The 26,270-nt window shown below is 49.0% G+C and overlaps 1 protein-coding gene across 1 annotated transcript in view; it reads left to right on the top strand.

Annotated features, from left to right (window-relative positions):
* POLA2 (DNA polymerase alpha 2, accessory subunit) overlaps positions 1-26,270 on the top strand; it is a 284,968-nt gene that overhangs the window by 178,578 nt on the left and 80,120 nt on the right. The gene's annotated exons all lie outside the window — the stretch shown is intronic.

The raw sequence follows: 26,270 nt of genomic DNA, 5'->3' as shown, positions 1-26,270 counted from the left end.
TCCACAGCAGGAAGGGCGCGCCTTCCCTCACAACATGACAGAAGCACTTCTAGAGGGATCTTGATCCCGACTTAGTCTGGTAGGAAACCAGCAATCCGCAGACCTAGCCCTGGAAGGCAGCAGTCTTCACAACGACACCGGCGTGGAGCTCCTCTCTGGTCAGTGAGAATAGCTGGAGCACTGCACTGGGCATGGTGCCGACCAATCAACTGTAGCGCATAAGGTCAACAACAGAGGCGCAACTAGAGCCACATTTGGGGGGGGTTAATTCTACCAGCAATAGTCAGAGTGAACATGCAGGGGCTCTAAGAAGGGGTGACAAAACAACAAAGCCTCATTAGCAAGTAAATGGTCTTCTAAAGACCTGTGGAGTACTCGGGTGCGGCTGTGTGTGTGCCCGGGAAGCTGTCTCAGCCCGGGCAGCCACCCACGGAGGGGGGCGGGGGCTGAAGCCCTATGAGCCCAATGGGTGTTGGGCGCGTGGTCAACAATGAGGGGGACTCTTCCAAACAAAACATTCCCCCCGTGTAACCAGGGCAGCCATGCTGGGGGCTCGCTAGAGCTCTCTTTGTGATGGTTTCAGCTGGGTCAGATATGAATGTGAAGTAGACTAGGGTGGGGAGGCCAAATCCTCTGTGACAAAGAGGAGTGAGTTAAAATGGTGGAGCCCGAAGCACCTGCAGCAGAGGGGACAGTAGATAGGCACAAAAGGAGAAATGTGACACCCCTGCGAGAATTTGGTCTGGTATATGCTGTCCACTCGTTCTAGTAGGCACCTTGCACCAGTCTAAACAACCCTTATTGATGATTAGGTTTAAGACCACCTTTATTGAAAGCTTTCCTAGTGGTAGCTATGGAGAGCAGCCTTCAGGCTAAGTCTCGAAGCAGCTTGGTTTACCAGATTATAACCTCCTGAATGACCAAATGAAAGGAGAACCACACAAGGTATATATATAAAATGTATGTATTTATTTCTAAACACTCTCTACTAACCTCTGTATGAGATTAGAGAGCAAGGCACACAATAATACAGTTATAAAACGACAGTAAATAGCACAATATACAATGGGCCCCAGGGGGAGACCAACCCATATATTATGAAAGTGGTATAAGAACCACAACTTGACTAGACACAGTGCCTAGAGCACGTAGAATCGCTGGGACCCCAAGTAACCACCCAAGGTAGTGACACAGGGGTCCCACGGGGGACGTTTCCAGTGTGAGAACACAGCCGCGAGCCCCGTACAATTTTATGGGAAAGTCGCGGTAGGAATTTTACAGTTTAAGGACACTTAGGAGAGGACTTTGAGCAAACCCTTTCAGACTTAGAGGGTTCTAGGACCAGCACCTACGGGAGCACCGGAGTACTCATGTTACCTCACCCAGGAAAGCCGGGTGCATAGGTGTCAAATGGTGTCGGGAATCGTCATCGTTTTCAATGGCGATGTGCTGCAAAGTGCTGCTGCCGTGGAAAGGAGAAGTGTCCATTGTGATCCAAGCCTGGATCGAAGATGTGAAGAACCTGAAAGCAGAGGGGACATAGTCTGGGTCACTTGCCAGTGACCAGGGGCACGCTAGACGAATGCCCACCGATGTCGGGTGTTTCAGGTGCGTAGAGGTGAAGCTAGACTCCACTGCCACGGGGACCAGGAGGTGTCAACGGCAGTCCGCAGGCGAACTGTCCCACGAAGGATGTCGAGTGCTGGGGGGGTCAGTTTCCGGATTAGAGACCAACAAGCCTTGGCAACGGCAACCCCCTCGGTGAGAGTAAAAAGGATTTGGTGTGGACCAGCAAGGTCCTGTGGACTCCCCAAGCGATGGAGAGTCGGGGCACGTCTGGAGCAACCAGGTAAGCCCGTTGAAAGTTAAAGTACCCTTCTCAGGGACCCACAAGTCGACGGACAAGTGATCGTGGAGGGACCTCAAGAGGAATCACTCAATACCAGCCCACGGGTCACTCGAGGAGTGTAGGCCAGTAATCTTCGGTGGAATCCCTTCTCGGGGTCTGGACTACAAGTAGCCCAAAGCACAGCCTCAGGGATCGCCAAAAAGCATATGCTGCTGCATATGGTCAGGAGCTGCGTAGTTGCAAACCGGACAATTGCGTCTTTGGTGCCTGCCTTGCAGGGGAGTAACTCCTTTACTCCAAGGGAGATTCTTCGGACATCTACTATCTACACGACGTTGGAAGTTCTGCGATTCTATAGCAGAGTTTCGTCTAGGTAAATCTAAAGTCCTGTAGTCAGGGGTTCCTACTTTATACCCAAGGAAGGGGTGGGACAAACTCTGGGGACCCACCTATGGGAGGGTCAGGACAGAGGGGTGGCTAGACCCATATCCTTTGTCCAGTTTTGCGCCAGAGCAGGGGCTGGTAGCCACTGCAACCGGTTTGAGCTGGACTATGCACAGTGACACCAAATGTGCCCCCAGTGCAGACTTCAAAGCACTCTTGGAGTGCACCCACCCAGCCCCAATACACAAAGGGTGTCTGGGAGGTGTTCCCACCTCCCTGTGACAGGAAACCTATTGTCCAGGCCTCCCATGCCGGAGTTTCGTCCAGCAGCAGGAGGGCAGACTCGTGTCTGTGGCTGGCAGCATCCATTTTATGATGCCAGGGCTTGCAACGCTGGTACCGGGTATACTGGTGCTGTCATATTTCTCCCTCTAGTAGGGTGGAATCATACCTCCCACACCAGTTACTGGTGTGGAGGTATGATTCCAATGTGTTGACACCAAACACAACATGTTTCCATGCAGCCATTCTAAAGTTGGCATTTACCGCGAAGTTATAATGCACTTAAGAGTATATGGTTTGGCTGCATCACAAACCACCCCGGAATAAAGGTTCCGAAGGCTGCAGAGGGACTCTGCTCATGCATGGGCACCCTTACACAAAAAACCCAGCACCCTGCCTTCAGGATTGATAAGGCCTGCCATAGGGGTGACTGATAGGTTTATATGTGAAGTGATATGGAGAGATATAGGGGACCTATATCTCAGTAAGGGGTGCATACACCACCTTACACAGGCTGCTGTAGCAGACCTGTTGTGTCATTTTAAATGGCTTCCCAGGGGTGGCACAATACATACTGCAGCCCCTGGTAGGCCTCTGGGGTACCTATGCCCTGGGTACATAGTATACCATATACTAGGGACTCATAATGGTACCCTAGAATCCAATCTGTGGTGTAACTTAAGTACATGCATTCAACTTAAAGGGGAAAGCAGATAGGCTGGGGTCCTGAATAGCAGGATCACAGCCAACTAAGTCGAAAATCTGAAAAAAATTGGGGGCAACCATGCAGTCAGTCAGATTCCACCTTCCTACATAACCCCCCCCTCCCCCCCCCACCAACGAATGGAAATAAGGCTAACCTTGCCCAGTTGAGCCTTTATTGACGAAGTGGCCATATAAGGAAGAACCTGCACTAGCATGGTTACCCCCTGTCTTATGGTCCACTGAGCAGTCCCTAACCCCAAGGGTATGGGATGATCTCCGCCATTTGGAGTTACTACCTGTAGTGTGTTTTGGCAAAGTGAAAGGCTGGTGGGGTGTCTGAGTATAGAAGTGAGGCCCTAATAAAGTTGGTCTCAGCTTCCTCAGATCACTGGTCACCATGGAGGCCTTTTTTTGATGACTGAGGTGTATCTGGCCCTAAGGGTCAACCTTTGGCTGTCTACAGCTGGGGATTGGGTCCCTTTGGTTGGAACTCTGGGGGGACATGGTAGGTTTGGAACCTTTTGGTCCCAGGTTTGCTTTTGCCCAACAGAGTCCATCTGGGTGAAGTCCCTACACAAGAGTAAGGGGGATCCCTCAGTGTGTTGAAGAATTTTTTCCTGGCTAGGGCTACTAGACTGGGTGCCCCTAATCTGCTGATGGGGCAGGGGTTCCTCTGGACAGGGGGCCCTGTGGGGTCTACTGACCTCTGCAGCCCTGGGTAGGGTAGAGAGGGGCAGGTTACCTGCTCCAGACTGGGTACCACCTTGGAAGGGTCTCCTGCCATCAGGGGTGTTGCCAGGGCAGGCCTGACCACCTCTGGGGCAGTTCCTTTACTGGGGGTAGGATCAGTTCCCTGAGGAGGCTGACCCTTCCCTATAGTCTGGGGAGAAGAAGACTTGTCTTCATCCCTTGTGCTCTCTTGTGGAGGAGAGTGGGCTATTCTTTCAGGCTCCATCACTCCAAAATTTCCCTGGGGTTGGGCTGTGGCCCTCACAGCCCCACCAACTTTCTCAGGGAGGCCTAACATTCTTAAATGGTCCTGGTATTCAACTTCAGCCCAGGCTGAAATGTCTAGATCATTGCCCAAAAGGCAATCTACAGGCAAGTTTGGGGACACTGCCACTCTCTTTAGGCCAGTGGCCCCTCCCCAGATGAGATTGACTATGGCCGTGGGATGATCTGTCCTGATACCATCAATGTTGGTCACCTGGTACTTGAATTCAGGTAAAAGCTGTTGAGGGGGGACTAGTTTCCCTGTCACCATGGTGACACTAGCTCCTGTGTCCCTGAATGCCAACACCTTCTGACCATTGATTAGGGGCTCCTGTCTGTACTTGCCCAAAGTATTGAGACTCATGGTAAATGTGGCAAATCCCATGCCACCATCACAGACTGAGGAGGCTTGTGAGGGGAACCTTTCTAATCCAGGCTCCACCTCATTTCCCCTTTAAAACGCACCCAACTTTTTGGGTACATTACTACCACCTGGGGGATTACTACTTGTAGTACCAGGAGGAGTGGTAGTATTACTTGGAGGAACATTTTCTTTATTGCCAACCCTAGGGCAACTGGGATCATTTATCCAGTGGCCAGGCATCTTGCACACATGGCAAAAGGGTTTATTTTCAGCGGAGGAAGGAGTTTGGGACCCACCCCCAAAAGAGGACTTTTGGGGCCCTGCAGTGGACTTATCTTTAGACGTAGCCCCACCTTTCTCTTGGGTCTTGGAAGAATCTTTCTTCTGGTCACCACCCTGATTCTTTGGCTTTACTCTGGTTCTGACCCATTTGTCGGCCTTCTTTCCCAATTCTTGGGGAGAGGTCAGATCAGAGTCCACCAGGATCTGCTCCCTCTGAATCAAATTGTACAATCCTAAAAAGTCATGCACCTTGCTGCCATGTATCCAACCTTCCAGAGCCTTAGTAGCACAATCGACAAAGTCAACCCAGTCTTGAGTCTGTGCCTTTTGGGTATCTCTGAACTTAAACCTGTATTGTTCAGTGGTTAGGCCAAACCCATCAATCAGTGCACTCTTCAAGACTTTGTAATTATCAGCATCCTCTTCTCTAACAGTGAGGAGCTTGTCTCTACCTTTCTCTGCAAAGAAGAGCCACGGGATTGCTGCCCACTGCTCCTGAGGGACCCTCTGTACTTTACAGGCCCTCTCAAGTGCAGTTATCCATTTGTGGATGTCATCCCCACTCTGGTAGGGAGGGACAATCTTGCTCGGGTTCCTATGGTCATGAGCCTTTTTTCTACCACTAGGGATATTGTTGCTGCCACCAGGGGGCTCTAGCCCCAACCTTTTGGAAGCTCTCTGGAGCTCCATGGATTCCCTATCTAATGCAAACTGCTCTCTCTTGATCCTAAGCTTAGCTTTCTCAAACTCAAGCAGCCTGCATTTTCTTTCATAAGAGTACTCCCTTTTCTGAGAAGTAGAGCTCCTATGAGAGATAGAGGTCTCTACAGATGTACCAGAATGATTAGATTGCAGTGAAGGAGAGCTTGATCTTCTTAGCACTCTGCCAACTCTTCCAGGTGGGATAAAGAGAGGGCCACTGAGGCCTTCTCCCTCACCTTCAGGAAAAGCTGCATTGTCCAGGTTATAATCATTTTGATCCTCCTGGCCAGCATCATAGTCTGGGTCATAGTAGTGTTCACTACCTGGCCTTTCCTCCTCTGCTGCTCCACCCAACTTGCCCACCTCATCAGACCCTGGGGTCTTTCTGAGGTCATCTAAAAGCAAAGCCTCTATGAGGCGTTGAGTGTCTGGGTGTCTCCATGTCTTCACCTTCCTAGATGTACACATGTTTCTCAATTCTTGGAATGAGAGAGGGTCATATCTATTAGGGAGAGGCCAACTGGCTTCTGCCCTTGAAGACATACTAGTGTGGTGTGGTGTGTGCAGCTACCTACTCTAGTGGGAGCTACTGAACTCTCTTGAGTTGTAGAAAGGGTGTGCTAAGCCCTTGACACACAACTCTAAGTTCAGTAGAAATTACTGTATTCTAGACTTGATTTATATGTACCGATAGTGGTTTTCAGTTAGTCTCACAATGTGATTATCTGGTAAAGCAATAGCAAACTTGAATCCCAACCGCTGCACACCAATGTGAGAAATTGGCCTGGTATATGCTGTCCTCTAGTTCTAGTGGGCACCTTGCACCAGTCCAAACAACCCTTATTGATGATTATGTTTAAGACAACCTTTATTGAAAGCTATCCTAGTGGTAGCTATGGAGAGCAGCCTTCAGGCTAAGTCTCGAAGGAATGTAAAGCAGCTTGGTTTACCAGATTATAACCTCCTGTATGACCAAATGAAATGAGAACCACACAAGGTATATATATATATAAAATATTTGTATTTATTTCTAAACACTCTACTAACCTCTTCATGAAGTTAGAGAGCAAGGCACACGATAACACAGTTATTAAACAACAGTAAATAGCACAATATACAATGGGCCCCAGGGGGTGACCAAACCATATATTAAGAAAGTAGTATAAGAACCACGACTTGACTAGACACAGTGCCTAGAGCACGTGGAATCGCTGGGACCCCAAGGAACCACCCAAGGTAGTGACACAGGGGACCCACCGGGGACGTTTCCAGTGTGAGAACACAGCCGCGAGCCCTGTACAATTAAATGGGAAAGTCGCGTGTGGAATTTTAAAGAATAAGGAGACTTAAGAGAGGACTTTGAGCAAACCCTTTCAGACTTAGAGGGTTCTAAGGCCAGCACCCACAGGAGCACCAGAGTACTCGTGTTACCTCACCCAGGGAAGCCAGGTGTCAAATGGTGTCGGGAATCGTCGTTGATTTCAATGGCGATGTGCTGCTGCCGTGGAAAGGAGAAGTGTACGGGGTGATCCAAGCCTGGATCGAAGATGTGAAGAACATGAAAGCAGAGGGGACAGAGTCTGGGTCACTTGCCAGTGACCAGGGGACCGATAGATGAATGCCCACCGATGTCGGGTGTTTCAGGTGTTAAGAGGTAAAGCTGGACACCACTGCCACGGGGACCAGGAGGTGTCGACGACGACCACCACAGTCCGCATGCGAACTGTCCCACGAAGGATGTCGAGTGCTGGGGGGGTCAGTTTCCGGATTGGAGACCAACAAGCCTTGGCAACGGCAACCCACGCGGTGAGAGAAAAATGGCTTCGGTGTGGACCAGCAAGGTCCTGTGGACTCCCCAAGCGATGGAGAGTCAGGGTACGTCTGGAGTAACCAGGTAAGCCCGTTGAAAGTCAAAGTACCCTTCTCAGGGACCCACGAGTCGACGGACAAGGGATCGCGAAGGGACCTCGAGAGGAATCACTCAATACCAGCCCACGGGTCACTCGAGGAGTGTAGGCCAGTAATCTTCGGTGGAATCACTGCTCGGGGTCTGGACTACAAGTAACCCAAAGCACAGTCTCAGGGATCGCCGAAAAGCATATGCTGCTGCAAATGTTCACGGTGTCCAGGGGCTCGGGTTGCACGGTCCCCACGAGGGCTTTGGATCTCAGGTTTGCTGAGAGCACGGATCGACCTCTGGGAAGCTTGGAAACCCACCTCCTGTGTTGCAAAATCTTAGGAGTCCTTCAGGAGCTGCGTAGTTGCAAACCGGACAATTGCGTCTTTGGTGCCTGCCTTGCAGGGGTGTAACTCCTTTACTCCAAGGGAGATTCTTTGGTCATCCATCGTCGTGTAGATGATAGAAGTTCAGGAGTTCTGTAGCAGAGTTTCGTCCAGGTAAATCTAAAGTCCTGTAGTCAGAGGTTCCTACTTTATGCCCAAGGAAGGGGTGGTACAAACTCTGGGGACCCACCTATGGGAGGGTCAGGACAGAGGGGTGGCTAGACCCATATCCTTTGTCCAGTTTTGCGCCAGAGCAGGGGCTGGTAGCCACTGCAACCGGTTTGAGCTGGACTATGCACAGGGACACCAAATGTGCCCCCAGTGCAGACTTCAAAGCACTCTTGGAGTGCACCCACCCAGCCCCAATACACTAAAGCCTGTCTGGGAGGTGGTCACACCTCTCTGTGACAGGAAACCTATTGTCCAGGCCTCCCCTGCCGGAGTTTCGTCCAGCAGTTTCGTGTGGCTGGCAGCATCCATTTTGTGATGCCAGGGCTTGCAACGCTGGTACCGGGTATACTGGTGCTGTCATATTTCTCCCTCTAGTAGGGTGGAATCATACCTCCCACACCAGTTACTGGTGTGGAGGTATGATTCCAATGTGTTGACACCAAACACAACATGTTTCCATGCAGCCATTCTAAAGTTGGCATTTACCGCGAAGTTATAATGCACTTAAGAGTATATGGTTTGGCTGCATCACAAACCACCCCGGAATAAAGGTTCCGAAGGCTGCAGAGGGACTCTGCTCATGCATGGGCACCCTTACACAAAAAACCCAGCACCCTGCCTTCAGGATTGATAAGGCCTGCCATAGGGGTGACTGATAGGTTTATATGTGAAGTGATATGGAGAGATATAGGGGACCTATATCTCAGTAAGGGGTGCATACACCACCTTACACAGGCTGCTGTAGCAGACCTGTTGTGTCATTTTAAATGGCTTCCCAGGGGTGGCACAATACATGCTGCAGCCCCTGGTCGGCCTCTGGGGTACCTATGCCCTGGGTACATAGTATACCATATACTAGGGACTCATAAGGGTATCCCAGAATCCAATCTGTGGTGTACCTAAAGTACATGCAATCAATTTAAAGGGGAAAGCAGATAGGCTGGGGTCCTGAATAGCAGGATCCCAGCCAACTAAGTCGAAAACCAGCAAAACACCAGGAAGAAAGTGAGGGCAACCATGCAGTCAGATTCCACCTTCCTACAACCCCACCCTCAGGACATTGTGGCCCTCTACTGTAGGAACCAAAGACAAGGAAGAAATATTCAAGTGCAGGCTCCCAGGTTAACAAAGGACCTGAGCACAACAAAAAGACCCAAGCCTTCTACTGTCTCCTCCTGCCTTTCAAAAGCAGGGAAGCCAAAATAAATTCCCTGCTGCTCTTAGACAGGCATGCGTACAGGCCCCACCCTTGTCCGCCGCCACACACAGTACAGGTACGCCTCTGACACACATGGAGGTGAAAGGTTATGGTGGTGGGAAGCTGGCAGAACCTTTTAAACAGGGAAGGCTGGTTCGCAGTGAGACGGGTAAAGAGCTGTACTTCACTAGAAGCTTCAGTGACATCATCTCCAGGCCCACAAAGTATGGCCAACAAGGACAACAGGTGCTCTCTCAAAGAGGGGGGGGGGCACTTTGGGTGTACACCAGCCCCAAAAGCCATGCGATGGGTTCTGAAGCCAATTAACATAGAGGGTCCTTAAGGGGCACACACGAATGTCCTGCTCACTGAGGAGGAATCAAAACCTAAAGTGACGTCACAGGACATGAGCTTGGACCAGCGGCGCCTGTTCTCCAGAGCCACGCGGGCGCTCCAGAGCTGTGCAGGGGGCATGGCAGGGGTATTGGTGCCTCACGAGACAACTAAAAGAGGGACGATGGAAGGGGATAGAAGCGGGCCAGCCACAAGAGGACAAGGGGGAGGACAGGAAAAGTATTGGTGTGCAGGGGAGACAGAAGGGCTGGGATAGAGAAGGGCGCAGAGAAGAGGGTGTTTTGATGTACAAGAGGAAAAGAGGCCCGGCCAAATAGGAAAAGAGGAAGGAGGAGGTAGGAATTAGAGAGACGAAGGAGAGACCTCTGGAGCACAGGTATTTCGAAGGTTAAAAGCAGTGAAAATCACGCAAGGTAATATTGCATAGAGGTGAAGGCTTTCAGGCACTGAACTGAAGGTTATCATATAGCGCATAGAGGCCGGTACCATGAGACACTGAAAGGGAGCTGATCTTAGAGAGCACAGAGGCAGTTTTCTAGACATTGCAGTGAACGTGGTCTCATACAGAGTGCCAGACATGGGGGTTTTAGGCACCGTCATTACTCTGATTCCATATATATGCACAAATGCGGGGACTTCAGGGCACTGAATGAGCCGAGAGAGTATAGCTTCTAGGCACGACTGGGACTTTGGACATAACCAAGGCAGCGGGCTATCAGGTGGCACTCGGGGATGGCGAAGAATGTAGGCGCACACTGGTGCAGAGCGAAGGTCCGAGATAACTGGGTCACAGATTGGGATTCAGAGCAGACGAAGGGTCTTAAAGCGTGAACATGAGCGCGGCACACGGAGTGAGGGTTCGCGCATTTGTACATGAACATCCCGTGAACTGTGTTTGAAGTTCTTTGCTGCTATATTTTGAGACACGTACTAAACTGCCCCTCATACTGCCCCCCCCACACCTGTACCCTAACCAGTGCCAGCCTGCTATTTTGTACCCACCTGTCCTCTCTCTCCCAGTACCAAAGCTGAACTTGCTAAGCTGCCCACGACCTGAGCCCACAGACCCCTCTCGGTGCCATAACCTCTTGAAAACCCCTGACCATCTCCACCCCTTGGCAAAGAGGTAAGCTTTCCCATTGAAGTGCCAGACACCCTTAGCACCCCTTTCCCCATTGAACAGCCGGTGACTGATGCTACGTTAGTGCCTGTGCTAAAGTGCCCACCTGGGGGTGTTTAGTTACTGAAAGGGCACTCCTGAAGTTTCCGGGCACCCTTCCCACGGTGTCTGCGCTCAGCCTGTCTTCTTAGATGTGACTTCCTCTACATTCCCCCAAACTGCCGTTCTCAGAGGTGCATGCCCCTCACCGCCCCATCTTGCGACCCTACACCAAACTTCCATCTCAGATGACGGTGCCTGCTCCTACAGCGGCCCCTCATACATTCTGCTGAACCGACCCCCGTCTGTTGGAATCCAGATCCAAAATGCCATGGACGCAGGGCTTTTAGACAGTTCTTTCCCGTTAAAAACTGAACCCCGGCTGGCGGTGTCTTGGTCCCTCGCCAGCGTGTCCTCTCTGGGCTTCAGGGGCGGACATGCCCCTATTACTGTCTGGCAGGCGTCAGTCACACTGCCCAGCGCGATCCACCGGCTCTACCCTTCTGGCGCTGCCCTCTTCCGAATGGCAGCGTCTTTGGTGGCGCGCACCCCACTGCCCATTCCCTGTGTGCCTCGTCGACAGTGGCTCAGCCTTTACCTGCAGTGACACCGGGAAGGGTTTGAAAAGTCGAGAAAACCACTTTTCCGCCGGTGGTTTTCCATTCTTGCCCTGCTGGGTCCGATGTGTATCGTTTCACGCGCCAGCAGGGCACCGAGATGTAAACAGAGCGCCTGTGCGCCGAGAGATTCATTGGCTGCGGGATTTGTAATGCGCCAGCATGTCCCGCACAGGGCCTCCGGGCGCTTGGCGCAGTAAGGAATAGCGCAGGTGCGCTGCGCAGACGGGGGAGCGAGCGAGGGGAGCTAAAAGAGGAGGGAAGAGCAGAAGGGTGTTGAGTAAGAGAGACAGAGAATAGATGTGCAGATGCACAGAGAGGGAGACGGTAGCACTAGACGAGAGAAGGGTGGGGGGTAATGAAGGAAATGGAGAAGGCAAAGGGGAAACGAAGGGGTCGGGGTAAAACTCAGGAGGAGGCGGTAATCATGAGAATACAGTAAGAGGGAAGAGAATGGAGGCGTGGGAGAGATGACACTGAAGGACGGCGAGAAGAATATAACGAGAAGATGGAACAAGCGCTCGCCATCTGTTTTCATTCAGCCGCTTGTTTATATTTGCATCGCGCTTTCACTTTCAGTGAAAGCGCCATGCAAAAATATACACGGGGCTGAGTGAAAACAGATGGCTGGCCCCCATAAAGATAAGAAATTGCTTTGCGACAGCAGCAAAGCAGGCGACCCAGTCCGGATCGGACGCAAAAGGGCGTCAACAACAAACCCTCATTTCCAATGGCAGACCACCGTTTAGCATAAACGGTGACGCAAGCCAAATGGAAATGAGGGGCGGGTCTTCGAGTCCCTATCTGAAAACCCCTCATCCACAAAATCTCTCGCCCTGCGAGCAGCGCTTTGCGCTGCAATGCCAGGCGAGACCTAAAAAGGAGTCTATGAGGGTGGTCTGGCTATTCCTGATCTACAAAAGTACTACTTAGCCTCTCACCTAATGGTAATCAATGACTGGGTGTTTACGGATAGGAATGACCTGGCATACAGAGTGGACCACTGGGCAATGGGGGTCGGAGGATACCTAGGAGCGCTATATAGACGGGGGAAGAAAGAAGACATGCCATCCCATATACAGATAGTAGCAAATGTGTGGACGAAAGACAATCGATTTTTGGGTTGGGCCAATAGACAGACTGAACAGACCCCCCCCCCCCCCCCCCCCCCCCCCTATGAAACAGTGATATACTTCATGAAGTAGGTAGGCTACAGGGTTTCGGTAAATGGAAACTGAAAGATATAGTGCGCCTAGGAGATGTGTGGCGGAGACAGGCCATGCTCATGTTCCCTGAACTACAGAAAGACTATCCATTAGTGGATACAGAACACTAAAGGTACTTGCAGTTGAAATACGCACTGGGCAGGCACCTTAAGGAGGGGGAGCAGATACCTGAATACAGTTCACTTGAGGACAGACTACTATTTGATCCAATCCCGGAAAAAGCACTATCATGCACCTATAAAAAGATTATTAATAATGCCCCGGACCTCCTTGTGAAGCTAAGGGAGACCTGGGAATCTGATGTGGACCTGCTGGAGGACGATGACTGGGTGGAGGTGGTGCAAAGCCCAAGAGAGGTAGCGATCAGGGCAAGTTTCATGCTTCTTCATCTGCCAATTCTACATAGGTCTTACTCCACCAGTGTTCTCATGTTCAAGCTGGAGTGCATAACCACGGATAATTGTCAGAGGGGGTGTAATCATAGGGGTACCTTCTTTCATATTATATGGGAATGCCCGATCATACAGCGGTATTGGCGGGGGGTGACGCGGATAATGTCGGAAGTTGTGGGACAGGAAGTTCCTATTGATGCCAGGTGGCATGTGTTATGTATATCGGGGGAACAGACATGGCCTAAATACCAACAAATCTGGCTACTAGTGGCCGTAGTGGTGGCCAAAAGGAATATTGCTGGGGCCTGGGGAGCCACACAACCACCGGCAGTGAAACGATGGAAGAGAGATATGGATTGGTGCTGTGCGGCTGAAAAGACAGTATATGAAAGCAGGGGGTGCCCCAAGGAATGGGGAAAAGTGTGGTAGCAATGGGAAGTATAAAGGGGCAACTGGGAGATACCTGAATTCTTAGAACGGGAGGGGGTGGCGGCAGGGGGTGTCTCGGGATAGGAAACTGATTTGATCAGTTGAATATATTACATAAGCTTGTGTTACAAAATGTGTAATACGGAGATGATGATGATGTACCAACGAATATTGCCTATTAGGATGGTGTATATTTATACTGTTGAATGTTTAATAAAAAGAAGTTTTAAAAAAAAGAGTGAGATGGTGATGCCCCCTATGTCTGGAAGGGTCGGTACTCAAACCACAACCAGCTGCTTCTCCCTGATAGATACATTTGTCTCTGGAGGCCGGTAGCATGAGTGGGAGATGTTGGGAGTTAGAGCTGGAGTTATTAGTATGCTCCTTCAATTACCCAGGTGATCAGATATCTGAGAGAGCATGTGTCAGTATTTTGATTTGAGTGACCTTTAGGATGCTGAAGGCCCTGCATTAGCACTCACCTAGCTTAATATGGCCTGTACTAGACTACTGGTGGGTGGAGCCTCACCCTTGGTTGCCTAGTTTGCTGCTTTAATAGAGCCACTATGTTTTTGGTGCTCCTAGAGCAAGTGCCCGACAAGCATATGGGCTTGTGTTGAGGATTTGTGGATGGAGCATTGTGGAGCACCTGACCTGTTTTGCTGTAGGATCGCAGGAGTTTTGAACTGCTTGTGTGGTTAGGTTAGCGAGTAGAGGGCATTGCTGTGCAGTGTATCTTTGAAGTGCAGTCTAGAGGATGATTGACCGAAGAGGGGGGTGAACTTCGTTTCCTTCAAGTTTTCATCTTTTCCAGGTTAGAACTGATGCTTTCTGGAGCTTTGATGATGAAATATTCTTCATATGAAGATGCTTGATGCAACATGAATTTGATGAATCAGCAGAGAATCTAGTTCACATTGATTACTTGCATTCTACTCCTAGGTTAACACATGATTTTCTCTGCAGGGTCATGGTCTTCCCTTTCAACTTTATATTTTGCTGCAAAAACTGGTTTTGCTCTCTATTTACTGTTCTTTCTATTGATGCAGACACTTATTTGTGGTGTGGGGCACATCATTTAGGGTTATTCCGACCAAGTGTCTTCCAATCAGGTAATTGCTAGAAATGGGTTGAATGGCCAGTATCCGTGTAGCATCTATACTGTTTTTTAAGTGAAAGAACTGAATCATTTTAAAGTGGCTTTTGGCAAATAGTGACCACTAGGCTTGTTGATGGTGGTAGTCCAATCCGTATTGTCTTAGTTTGTGTAGCACCCAGAAAGGGAACATGGCTCTAATTTCCCTCCAGCTTTCCAACTATGGAAAGCTGGAGGGAGATTATGTAGTGCGAAATGACACTTCATAGAAGCAGGAGGTAATTAATGTGCGAAGAACTCGTTTTCTAGAGCTCTGTAGAATACCATACCTACACAATTGTGTGCATGCTAGTAGCTGTGTGACTGCAGCAGGTGCCGTATCCAGCAGAATACAAGGCAAACCATTTGGTAGGTGTCCTTGGAGCAAGCTGACATTGTATCTTCTCCTGAAAGGAATGATTATGCAAATGGAGGTGATGTAACTGATTCAAGGGTGATTGAAGGGCACTGCTATTAACTGACTTAACTGCTCCTTTATGTACCAAAGTAAATAAGCAAGTGAAGCGTTACAATATTTTATGCCGTTGCAAGCTGGGGTTGGAGGACACAGGAGCTGAAAAGTACTTCACAAATGATTTCGGCCATGCCAAGCCCAGCAAATGTGGCAGGGGACAGACCTCATTGGTGGTCGGAGGGAGTCTAAATGGCCCGCAACCTCAATCCAGGAGGAAGGTTAGCGTCCAGTGGTACCCATGGGCTGGATGGCAAAGCACGATGTCTCATTGAGCAACTGTGGGCAGTATCGCAAAGACTTACCAGGTGGAATTCTTGTCCTTCGAAAGCAGAGAAGGCAGATATCAGTTGTTATACCGGAATCCAGCAACTCCTTCAGTCATTAGTAAGTGGAAAATTAGCATTGACTCTTCACCAAAGTCTCCAACACTGTGGGTGAGTTCGGAGTGCTGGGTGTGAATACTCATTCAACACCGCAGAGTAGGTACATTAAATGCTCACAGACTTATGCCCAGAGCCCTTAACACTAGCCTTACTCATGACAGAAACGCCCGATATAGCCCGATATTTGGGTGCACCATAGGGTACATGGATGGGACACCCCACATCTGCGTGCAAATACAGACACACTCAAAAGGTGAGGGGAGAAATGCTTGCAATTTGTCTAACTACTGGCATTTCAACCTACTGTTCTTTTGCCCACCATGCCACCTTAGTTTGGACCCACCTAAATGAAAATTTGACCCTGTTCCAATAGGAAGAGTACAGCTCGGATTGCCTGTTCAGGTCCTCCCTGAACCATAGCGCAAGCAACTTAAGGCTGGTTTCACCCTGATTTGAACTTGTCAGGTGGGTGTAGCTTTGTTCCAATAGCACAGTGAGCAAGGGGCCCACCAATGGGCATACCCATAGCCACTAAGGGCATTACATCAAGCACACTAAAGATGATGGTGGATGTTGTGATGGAAAAGTTGTCTGCATGGTAATGGATGTGCGCCCCTGCTCTCAGTATCCAACTGTACCAATTTCTGTATCCCTAAAGCTGATTTTTGTTGTCTTAGGCAAACATAGATCATGTGTGTGCACCATGACATAGGCCTATCTGCTCGACTATAGTCTTGTTGGACCAGGAGGAACGCCCAAATCGCTACCCTCATAGTGGTGGAAGTTACTGTGCCAACACAAGCGTGGTGGTGGTAGCACACCGTATAGTGATCAGAAGGAGTGAACAGGTCCTTTTTAAGCTGTCACTAGAGTGAGACCCACAGGCTCACACACATTTGAAGTTCACTGCTTTGTGCTTAACTCATGCTTGGCCTACATCTGTTTGTTTGTGTTGCGCAGCGCAGGAGTGGTGTATCTGCCCTGGGTGAATGTGTTCATGGGAAGGGTGCAATACAAGGATAATGCAGTACTGAGCAGGGCGTATACAGTAAGTGCATGTGCTGGGTGAATGTGTGCCTGGGAAGGGCACAATGGATCGATAATGCAGTACTGATCAGGCTATACACGGTGAATGTATGTGCTGGATGTATGTGTGCCTAGGAGTGGTACTGTACCATGAAGAATTCAGTGTTGTGCACTGTGTGTAGGTTTTACATGCACTAGGTGTATGTGTGCCTGTGGATGATACAATACATGGAGGGCTCGGGTTCCGTTTTGCGAGACCAAGGCATTTATGGTGAAATATGGAAAGGAGGTAAAGAGGCGCCTCTCCCACGCACACACACCCTTTGATGGGCTCAACCCCCACAGTTGGGCCCAGTAACCCCTGTGGCCCTCTTTAAGGGCTTCTGCCAGGAGAAATGCCTGCAAGCTATCAAATCACTGCCAATGGCTCCTGGAAGCACTCCAACCCATGGTTGTTTTGCCCACCATGCCACCTCAGTTTGGGCCCAGGCATATTCAAATCAATGTTGGCCCTGCTACAAGAGGAATAGTCCGGTCCGAACTGCCAGGCCAGGTCCTACCTGAACACAAGTAGTCCAAGACCAGTCTCTTCCTCTGCTTGATTCCAGTGGCACAATGAGCAAGGGACCCATATTTTGCCATACCTTAGCCACATAGACCGTTACATCAAACACAGTAAAGGTAGCATTCTAACGCATTGTTCTTTTTGCCCACCAAGTCACCTCTAAGTATAGGTGCCAGCTCATATTTATTGTGCTACCAACTAAGAACAGGTTATCATTTTTTTAGAAAAACTTTATTCATTATTATTTTCCATGGTAACAATACAGAAAAAAGAAAGGTTAACACAGTCACAGTATTGTTGCTTACATTGCCTTCAACGTAGTTATACTAGAACAGGTTTATCATTGAGAGAGGCTGGTATCATTCAGATGATAGGAAGAGGTGCCTCCATCGATGACGGAAGGAGAGAAAAATTGCTTGTATACTATGTCCCATTATAATGCAGCACACTATATGATAGATACTTCTAGCTGCAGATTCATTACCTTTGAATTATTCCCAGGCATCAGACTGGGTCAGGAAATTCCTGAGGAGCACCCCTGTGCACAGATATGTGGCGTTGTTTGGCTCCTCTCTGGCGTTGTCCATGCCGGATGTGACCTGCATGGTGCCTACACGGGCGCCACCCCAACACACTGACATCAGTTATTTTCTTTCCTCGTCAATCAGCACTGGTCTGGAAGAGCTACCCCCAATCACTTTTTGACTTTTTGAGAATCATTTAAATCCTGTGTCTGTGACAGAATTACACTTGGTTTGTTTGTGCTACTTGGAGTGGGACCACGACTTTAAGGCCTGCGAGGAGTGTCACTCCATCAACCCGAAGATGCTGAAGGAAAGTTCCCTGAAGCTCCTCGTCACGTGACGTAAGACCACCCCTGCGACACTTTTGATCCTGGTCTCATGGAAGGTCCCAGGACTGCTTATAGAGCTGCTTCCGGCAATAGTCGCAGTCTATATCGTCGGGGCAGTTCCACAAGTCCAAGAAGTCGAAGTGTTTGACTTCCCTGCACCAGTCAAGTCACCGGATGAGGCGTGAGAACGATGACACCGCTTGAGGTCGCGCACCTGTGAGGAGCCTGTGCCTTCGTCCACCTCATGCATTCCAGAGTTTCCTGGAGCCGGAGAGACCCCTGCCCAACTCGAGGAGTTCTATGAGGCCATGCTCCGCTGGATCACATTTAGGCCCCACTGAGTCGGGAGAAGCCCCTATTGGATTCCTGTCGGGGAATTCGCTCCCCGTGCCAGTCAGGCCCCGTGTATTCCGTGTGAGATCTGGAGCGACTTCACCAGTGAGGCCGCGACCTTCCACAGAGCCCACCCACTCCAGTGCCAGTGTTCCCGGCACCTCCGACCCCATCATCATTCCCAACCATGGAGCCGGATTGTCGCCACCCAGAATTGACTCTGGTGCCGACTCGTGCCAAACCCTCCGAGTCCGCACCAGTGCCTTTTTCTTTTGATAGGCCTAGAGAGGGGGACAATTGGGAGGGCTTTGAGGACCTTTATTCTTTCCATCAACTCCTAGATAACCAGAGGACAATTGGTATGAGGAACTGGTGAATGCCAGTGGGATAGACACCTCAACAACACTGGCTTGGTCTCTCCTCCCAGGTGGCAACAGAGGAGAGAGCCTACTTTGCAATGGCCGTGCGGAGGGCTGCTGAGGACTTGGACCTTCAGTTGCACTCGCTAGTAGTCAAGATGAACGTCTTGATAGAGATGCTTCAGCCAGGAGTTACCCCTTCCAAACCTCTTTCGTTTACCAAAGCCCTCACTGATGTCCTACTTAGGGCCTGGTCCAAGCCCTGCACAGGGGCTCCTGTACATATAACAATTGCCCAACAACCCTCGCCCGCTCCTGGGGACTCAAGTTACCTCACCCAGCACCCCACCCTGGAGAGCCTGTTGGTCCAAGTCTCCACCTCCAGGATCAACCCCAGCAAATTCCCTACCAGTCCATTCGAAAGGGAATCAAAACCGCTGGATACCTTTGACAAGAGGATGTTCTCTTCAACCAGCCTAGCACTGTGGTCTCTGAACACCACATGTCTTTTGGACTGATACAACCACACTTTGGGAGTCGGTTATGCAAGTGCTGCCCATGGCCTCAGATGAGGCTTGAGCCATACTCATTCAAGCAATTGCTGAAGGGCGAGATGCATCAAAGTTCAACATCAGATGTGGACTGGGCACAACCAACTCGCTAGGCCGAGCGATTGCGCCGTCTGTGGAATTTAGACACCACGCATGGTTGAGAACCACTCGCTTTTCAGGGCATGTCCAATCTTACCTTATGTACATGCCCTTTGATGGCTCTCGTCTTTTTGGCAAAGAATGCAGACTCACCACTGGAGCACTTTAAAGTCAGCTGAGCTATGGCCAGGTCTTTGGGCCTCTCCATGGCACCCCCCCCCCAACCCAGTCTCCCTTTGGCTACGGAAGGGGCTACCAACCATGTCCTTTACTGCTTAGCCACCAAGGCCAGCAGGCTTTCCAGCCTTTTCGTGACCGTGGATGCAGTTCCCTCAAACCACATGGGAACAGTGTATCACCCCACCGGCAGCAGCAGCCCCAAAGCCCCTTCAGGATGCCGTTATACCAGCATGGGCACCCAGTGGGAAGTAGGATCCGCCATCACGTGCCCCATTGGCAGTCCACAACATCGGCCAAGTGGGTTTTACAAATCGCTCAGAGGGACTACTCCATTAACTTTCTGAAACCCTCCACCCCTACCCATGTCACCCACTTATGGCCTGCTTACAAAGGACTATCTTGCTTTGCTCCATCAGGAAGTAGTGGCCCTTTTGGCCAAGGGGACAATTGAAAGGGTGCCCAAATCAACCATAGGTCATGGTTGATATTCTCACTACTTTCTGGTGCCCAAAAAGAACAGAAAGCTCCATCCTATTCTAGACCTGGGCCTTCTCAACTTCTTCCTCAAGAAAGAGAAGTTTAAGATCCTCACCTTAGCTCAGGTCCTATCTGCCCTGGATCTTGGAGACTGAATGGAATGGAAGCGTTGGATTTGAAGGACACATATTTCCACATCCCCGTCCTGCCTGTCCACAGACGTTATCTGTGGTTCATGGTGGGCCTAGAGCACTTTTAGTTCACTGTGCTTCCCTTTGGCCTTACCAGCGCCCCTCTGGTGTTCACCGAGGTGATGACAGCGGTTGCAGCAAATCTGCGGAGTTTAGGGGTTCCAGTCTCTCCCTACCTTGACTAATGGCTGTGGAAGGTGGGCTCGCCCGAGGCAGCCTTCTCCCACTTCCAGACTATAGCGGACCTCCTCCATTGCCTCGGGTTCACTATAAACATACCAAAGTCAGACCTGACTCCCTCTCAGACGTTCTCTTTCATTGGAGCTGTTCTGGACATAGTGCAGTTTCGGACCATATTCAGGCTATGATCGGATGTTTCAGCTTCTGTCTTGGATTTCAGTGAGACTGACTCTGAGGCTTTTGGCCCCTCATGGCATCCTGCTTGTGACATTTGCCTGTTGGCAAGTGCGTGCTCTGCAGTGGGACCTGCAGTGTAAGTGGGCACAGCATCTGGAGACTATCCAACCTGATCCAGTTCTCGGAGTGAACTGCAAAAGACCTGCAGTGGTGGCTGACGAACCGCAATTGGGTCAGCGGCAGACTCCTCTCCTTTCCGCAACCAGAGCTGCCTTTAGTGACAGACGTCACTCCTGGGCTGAGATGGCCATATCAGAGAAGCGTCGATCAGAGGACTCTGGTCCCTGTAAAGTTGGCTGTCCTTTACCTTGTTGACACTTTGGGGGATTCGGTTGGCATTGAAAGCCTTTCTTTCTTCGTTCAAGGGAAGGCGTGTGCAGGTGCTCACCGTCGGCACCATTGCTATGTGGTACTGCAACATACAGGGTGGGGTTGGGTCGTGGAGCCTTTGTCAAGAGGCTCTGCGTCACTAGCCATGACTGGAACGGCAGGGAATTTACCTGATAGTTCAACACCTGGTGGGCTCCCTGAACACCAGGGCAGACAAACTCAGCCGTCAATGCCTATCGGGTCATGAATGGCGTCTTCATCTGTAGGTGGTGAAAGGTCTCTTTCATAATTAGGGAGAGCCTTGGTTAGATCTGTTTTCCACCCCTGAGAATGCGCAATGTCAGCTGTTCTGTGCGCTGGAGTTTCCAAGGCAGCTCGGTCTCTGAGACATTTTTGCTCTCAAGTGGATCTCTGGCCTCCTGTATGCATTTCCGCCAAGGTCACCCCTGTCCAGAGTTCTTAAGAAGACCAGGAACGACCAGGCTCAAGTCATTCTGTGGCTCTGGATTGTTATCCCGAATTCCTGAGCACCGGCTCCGATCAGGCTGCCCCTTTGGGAGTATCATCTGTTCCAGGAGCACAGCAAGGTCTTCCACTGAACCTATACCCTCTACCTTTGTTCTTGGAGATTAAGCTGCAACAGTTGAGGGTCATCTTGATTGTTCTTGGGCTTTCCTGGTTGCTCCAGACGTGCCCTGACTCCCCATTGCTTGGTGAGTCCCCTGGACCTTGCTGGTCCACACCGTAACCTGTTTGTCCTTCCTGTGTGGGTTGTTTTTGCCAAGGCTTGTGGCGCTCCTGCCTGACACAGACCCCTCAGCACTCGACATCCTTCGTGGGACAGCTCACCTCCGGCTCCTGGTCGTCCTCGGCGTCTCCTGGTCCTCGTGGCTGCAGAGTCAAGCATCCCTTCTTCGCACCTGAAGCACTCGACATCGGTGGGCATTTGTTTCTCGAGCCCCTGGTCACTCTGAAGTGGCCCAGACTCTGTCCCTTCTGTTTTCAGGTTCCTTCCTTCCAGAATCCAGGCTTGGATTCCACCGGACCCTTTTCACCTTCACGGCAGCAGTACTTCTTCACTTCCTCCCATTGAGAACGACAAGGGTTTCCAACGCCACTTCCGACCTATGAACCCGGCTCCCCTGGGATAGGTAACTGGTACTACGGTATCCAAGGGTGAGCTGGCTCTCTAAACTCTTAAGTTCCAAAGGATTTGTTCGAAGTCCTCCGAGAAGGGTCCTTAAACTTTAACTTTGCAACCGCGACTTTCCCATAGAGTTTTACGGAGCACGTGGTCGTGTTCCCTCACTGCACCCATCTTCCGTGGGCTCCCTGTGTCATCACCTGGGGTGGTTCCTTGGGGTCCCAGCGATTGCACAAGGCACTGTGTCTAGTCAAGTCGTGATTGTTATACCACTATTTTAGTATATGGTTCGGTCTCACCCTGGAGCCCGCTGTGTATTGTGCACTTACAACTGTTCTATTGATCCAGTATTGTGTGCTTTGTGTTCTATCCTCGTGTAGAGGATAGTAGAGTGTTATATTAATAAATACATATTTTTATAGAACTACTTTGTGGTTCTCCTTCATTTAGTCATTCAGGATGTGATATTCTGGTAAAACAAGCTTCTTTACATTCCTTCAAGATTAAGCCTGAAGGCTGCTCTCCATAGCAACCACTAGGATAGCTTTCATAAAGGTTATGTTTGACCTCATACATCATAAGGGTTGTGTGGATTGGTACAAGGTGCCCACTTTAACTAGTGGACATTATATACCAAGCCACCTTCTCACACACTCAACTGAAAAGGGACAACTGCCTTTGGCGGCAAGTTTAAAACTAAGAACCTTACTTAATGCTTTGCTCTTGCTCTGAGGATTACAAGTAGGGATCTATTTTGTCAGCCAAATTGTGTGGGGCGTATTGTTGCAAACAGCTGAGGGATAGACAGGCAACCAAAGTATATTGTCAGCAGCAGGGAGCATTTGTGATTGGCTGCATTTTTTTTATTTTTTTTTAAAGAGTTGGAGACCTGGTCACTTCTGCCCAAACCCCTTACTGTTCTTATGGTGACATTTGGAGCCCTTTGCTGTTTTTTCAGAAGAAACTTGAAGTAAACGCAACAAGATGATGAACGGAGTGCTGAAACGTTTTAACCACTCGCCCCCAGTCAAGAGATCTGGGTTTAATCCATCTTTCTTTTGCTCACTATGCCACCCCAGTTTGGACCCAGCCATATGTAAATTAGTCTTGACCCTGTTCCTCGTGGTAACAGTCCAGCCCGATCTGCCTGGCCAGGTCATCCTTGGACCGTAAACAAGCCTCCTGGGACCAGTTTCGGAATATCAGCCCTCATCTTGAAGTAAAGGCTATTAAATTTGGTTCAAACAAGAAGGTACCCAAATCCCGATCATAAAATAACTGGAAGGTTTTAAATGGAGATCAGCTCAAAACCAAAGCTATGTGTTATGGGGCCTCTTCCAGCATAGATGTTGAAATGGAAGGTGAAGAGCTTCATGAAATTGAAATAGAATGAGCAAACTAGCTAAGTGCAGTTTGTCATGTCAAGGGTGGTATGGGGCGATTGTAAAATGGAGTGGTACACAATCTGTAAATGCTCAAGAAGCATTCAGATGGATGAGAGACGATTGTAGTCGGCAGAGGTAATGAAGGTGGTTACTCCAAGTCAACTTCTCCTCCCAATTCCCAGTTTTCTAGAATCTGTAGTCCTCTTGAGTATTCCCTGCGTGTTAGAGCAGGAGCCTGTCATTTTCCGACCTGGGTCCCAATACATGGAAAATGCTTCCTATTTGTTCCATTGGATTCCTGTCAGAAATTAGGAAGAAACCTAGCTGTTCTAATTACCTTGGTTTCCAAACTCCAGGCAATAACTTTCTGTCCTGCGCCACATAACCAAACACAACTCTTACCAATTTCACACATTTTCATGGCCTCAAGTATCCGCTCGCAGGCAGCCTTAAAAAACACGCTAATGACCATGCATCGCGTTTGCTCTACAATCTGAGTGATAATGACCACTGGTAGGAGTGGCGTTCATGTCCCTTCCATTGCACTGGCTGAAATTCAGCTCTTTTCAAATGAGGTTGGATGGCTATTAAAGATACTCAGTTTTGTAGTTGTTTCTATGGGCAATTGTTTCCTTTACTACTCAGTAAATACCTTGGGCTCCCACTTCGACGACAGGGAAGACCCATTTTCTAGTCCTGCCCCTAGTTCCTCAGTAGCCAGCAGGATGATATTGAAGAGGTAATGGTGTGTGGAGTGGTGCAACCTACCACCCACAATCCTGCTGATGAGTAAATATGAGCAGGGCGCAGTGTTGGGATCTCGTTCCTTTTCAGGACGAAACAGCGAGTCTAAAGGTAAAGTCTGCCCAGAGGAATGGGAGTTTGAAGCTTTTTCAGAGGCCTCCCTGCAGATGGTCTTCCTGTAATGTAAGAAGATATACACATGAAAACCACAAACATGAGCTTAATCATACCGACAGGCAGCTGTGTTTGTGTCAGGGTAATAAAATACTTCTAAACAGTTTAGAAATGCGAGGCATACTTAAAAATACATGTTCAATGTTTTTTCACTCGCTTCCCAACCGAGGCACAAGAAAACGACAATCTTTGGATTTTTTTGTGGGAAACCATTTTAGTTCATTCACGTTTGTATGTGTGTGTTTTTCCAAATCAGAAAAGCTTTATTTAAAATGGTCCTTCCAGTAAAAAGGTCAAGGATTTTCTTTTTCTGGATAAAATACAGTTGTGAATTTTAAGACTGCTAGAAGCATATAGATGTGCATGGTGACTTGTCATATTAAGAAACAACTTCACATTTAGTGACTACCCACATGCAAAGATAATATTTAATTAAAGCAGCAAGGGACAAGACGTAGTGAAGACCAGGTTAGCTCATGGTAATATTTTTGTGTAGTTTTGTCATCTATCGCCTATCAGAGGAAAAGGGTGTTCATTTGGAAAGTAATGGTTGATAACAAGCCGACACTGGAAAGTGGACACTGTGGAAATGTAAGTACACACTATAAACATCAGCGTCCTTGCTTCAGGTGTGAATTTAAACGCAACACTGCATGTGTAGAATATAGGCAGATTTAAAAACAATAAAAAATAAAGTTCTTTATTTTAATACAAAAGAAACAAGTATGTGGCATATATTGTTTGGCATATCTGAGGCGCTCCACTAAAGCAGCATAAGACACAGTAGTTATGCCACTTATGAAGGTCGGAAACAGCTAAAAGCTAAAACCAGTAAATCAACTGTGAGCCATCACATGAACACATGGGTATAAAAAGTATAATGAGCGAGTCATATTTGTGTTTGAATTGGGGCTTCCAGTATAACTATAACATAAGCGGGCCCTCTGAGAAATTAGAGACCGAAAGAAAATACATAATACACCTTCAGTGATCCGAACATACGATGCTGAAGTCTTTTTTTCTAAATAACGCTGTTTAAAAATATATTGTAATCCATTGGCATAAAGAATAAAACTACTATAATCTACTACCTAGACTGGTGCCTTCAATATCTCTTATTCTGTTTGCATTTCTCTAACTTTGTAGATAAAATTGCTAGATAAATCAAATGTTGGCCGCCGAATCCTGTGTAGAACATTACAACTCCAACAATAATACCAGAGCCACCTCTAATAGCACTGCTGCCACTAACACAATCATTGCCATCAGTATCACAATATCAACACCATCCCAGTACTACCAATGCTTCCAGTTTCACCACTACAAATAATATCACCACTGCAGATAACAGCATCACCAATGCCACCACCAATATCACTATGAGTACTAACACCAATATCACTATGAATGCTGGCACCAATATCACCACCAATCTTATTGTCCACACCAATACCACCACTACTATACTATCACGCCAGTACCAACACCACCACTGCCATAACTAAAGCTGCCAATAACACCACCCGGGAAAGAATCCCACAATCAGTAAAACAATCCCACCCCCAAAATCACCACCGCTACTAGCAATTCCACCTAAACCACCACCAACACCAGTCCCAATCCATGCCCGCAACATTACGACATTACCACAACTAAGCATTGGTAAAGTCAGTAGGTCTGACATTAACATGCTATCACTCAGTCAATCATTTATAAAGTGTGGCAACTCACCCATGAGTGTCTCGAGGCTTTGGAGCTGTTCGCTGCTGCGTGGAGGTTGATTATTCAAACAACCAGGTCTTTAGTTCTTTTTAGAGTTGTTGGAGTGATGGTGCAGTCCTGAGGTGCAGAGAGAGATTGTTCCAAAGCTTGGCTGTCAGGTGCGAGAAGGAGCGTCCTCTGTTTATGGCTCGACAGATCCGTAAGGTGTCTGCGAGGGAGAGGAGGCTGATCGAAGCTGTCTGATCAGTTGGTGGAAGGTCATGCATTGGTTGATGTATGCTGGTCCTTCGTTGTGCAGGGCGTTATCGGCATGGGTCAGCATCTTGAACTATTATCT

The sequence above is a fragment of the Triturus cristatus genome, chromosome 9, assembly GCF_964204655.1.
Source record: "Triturus cristatus chromosome 9, aTriCri1.1, whole genome shotgun sequence".
NCBI lineage: Eukaryota > Metazoa > Chordata > Amphibia > Caudata > Salamandridae > Triturus > Triturus cristatus.
This window is presented reverse-complemented; position numbering and strand designations above follow the sequence as displayed.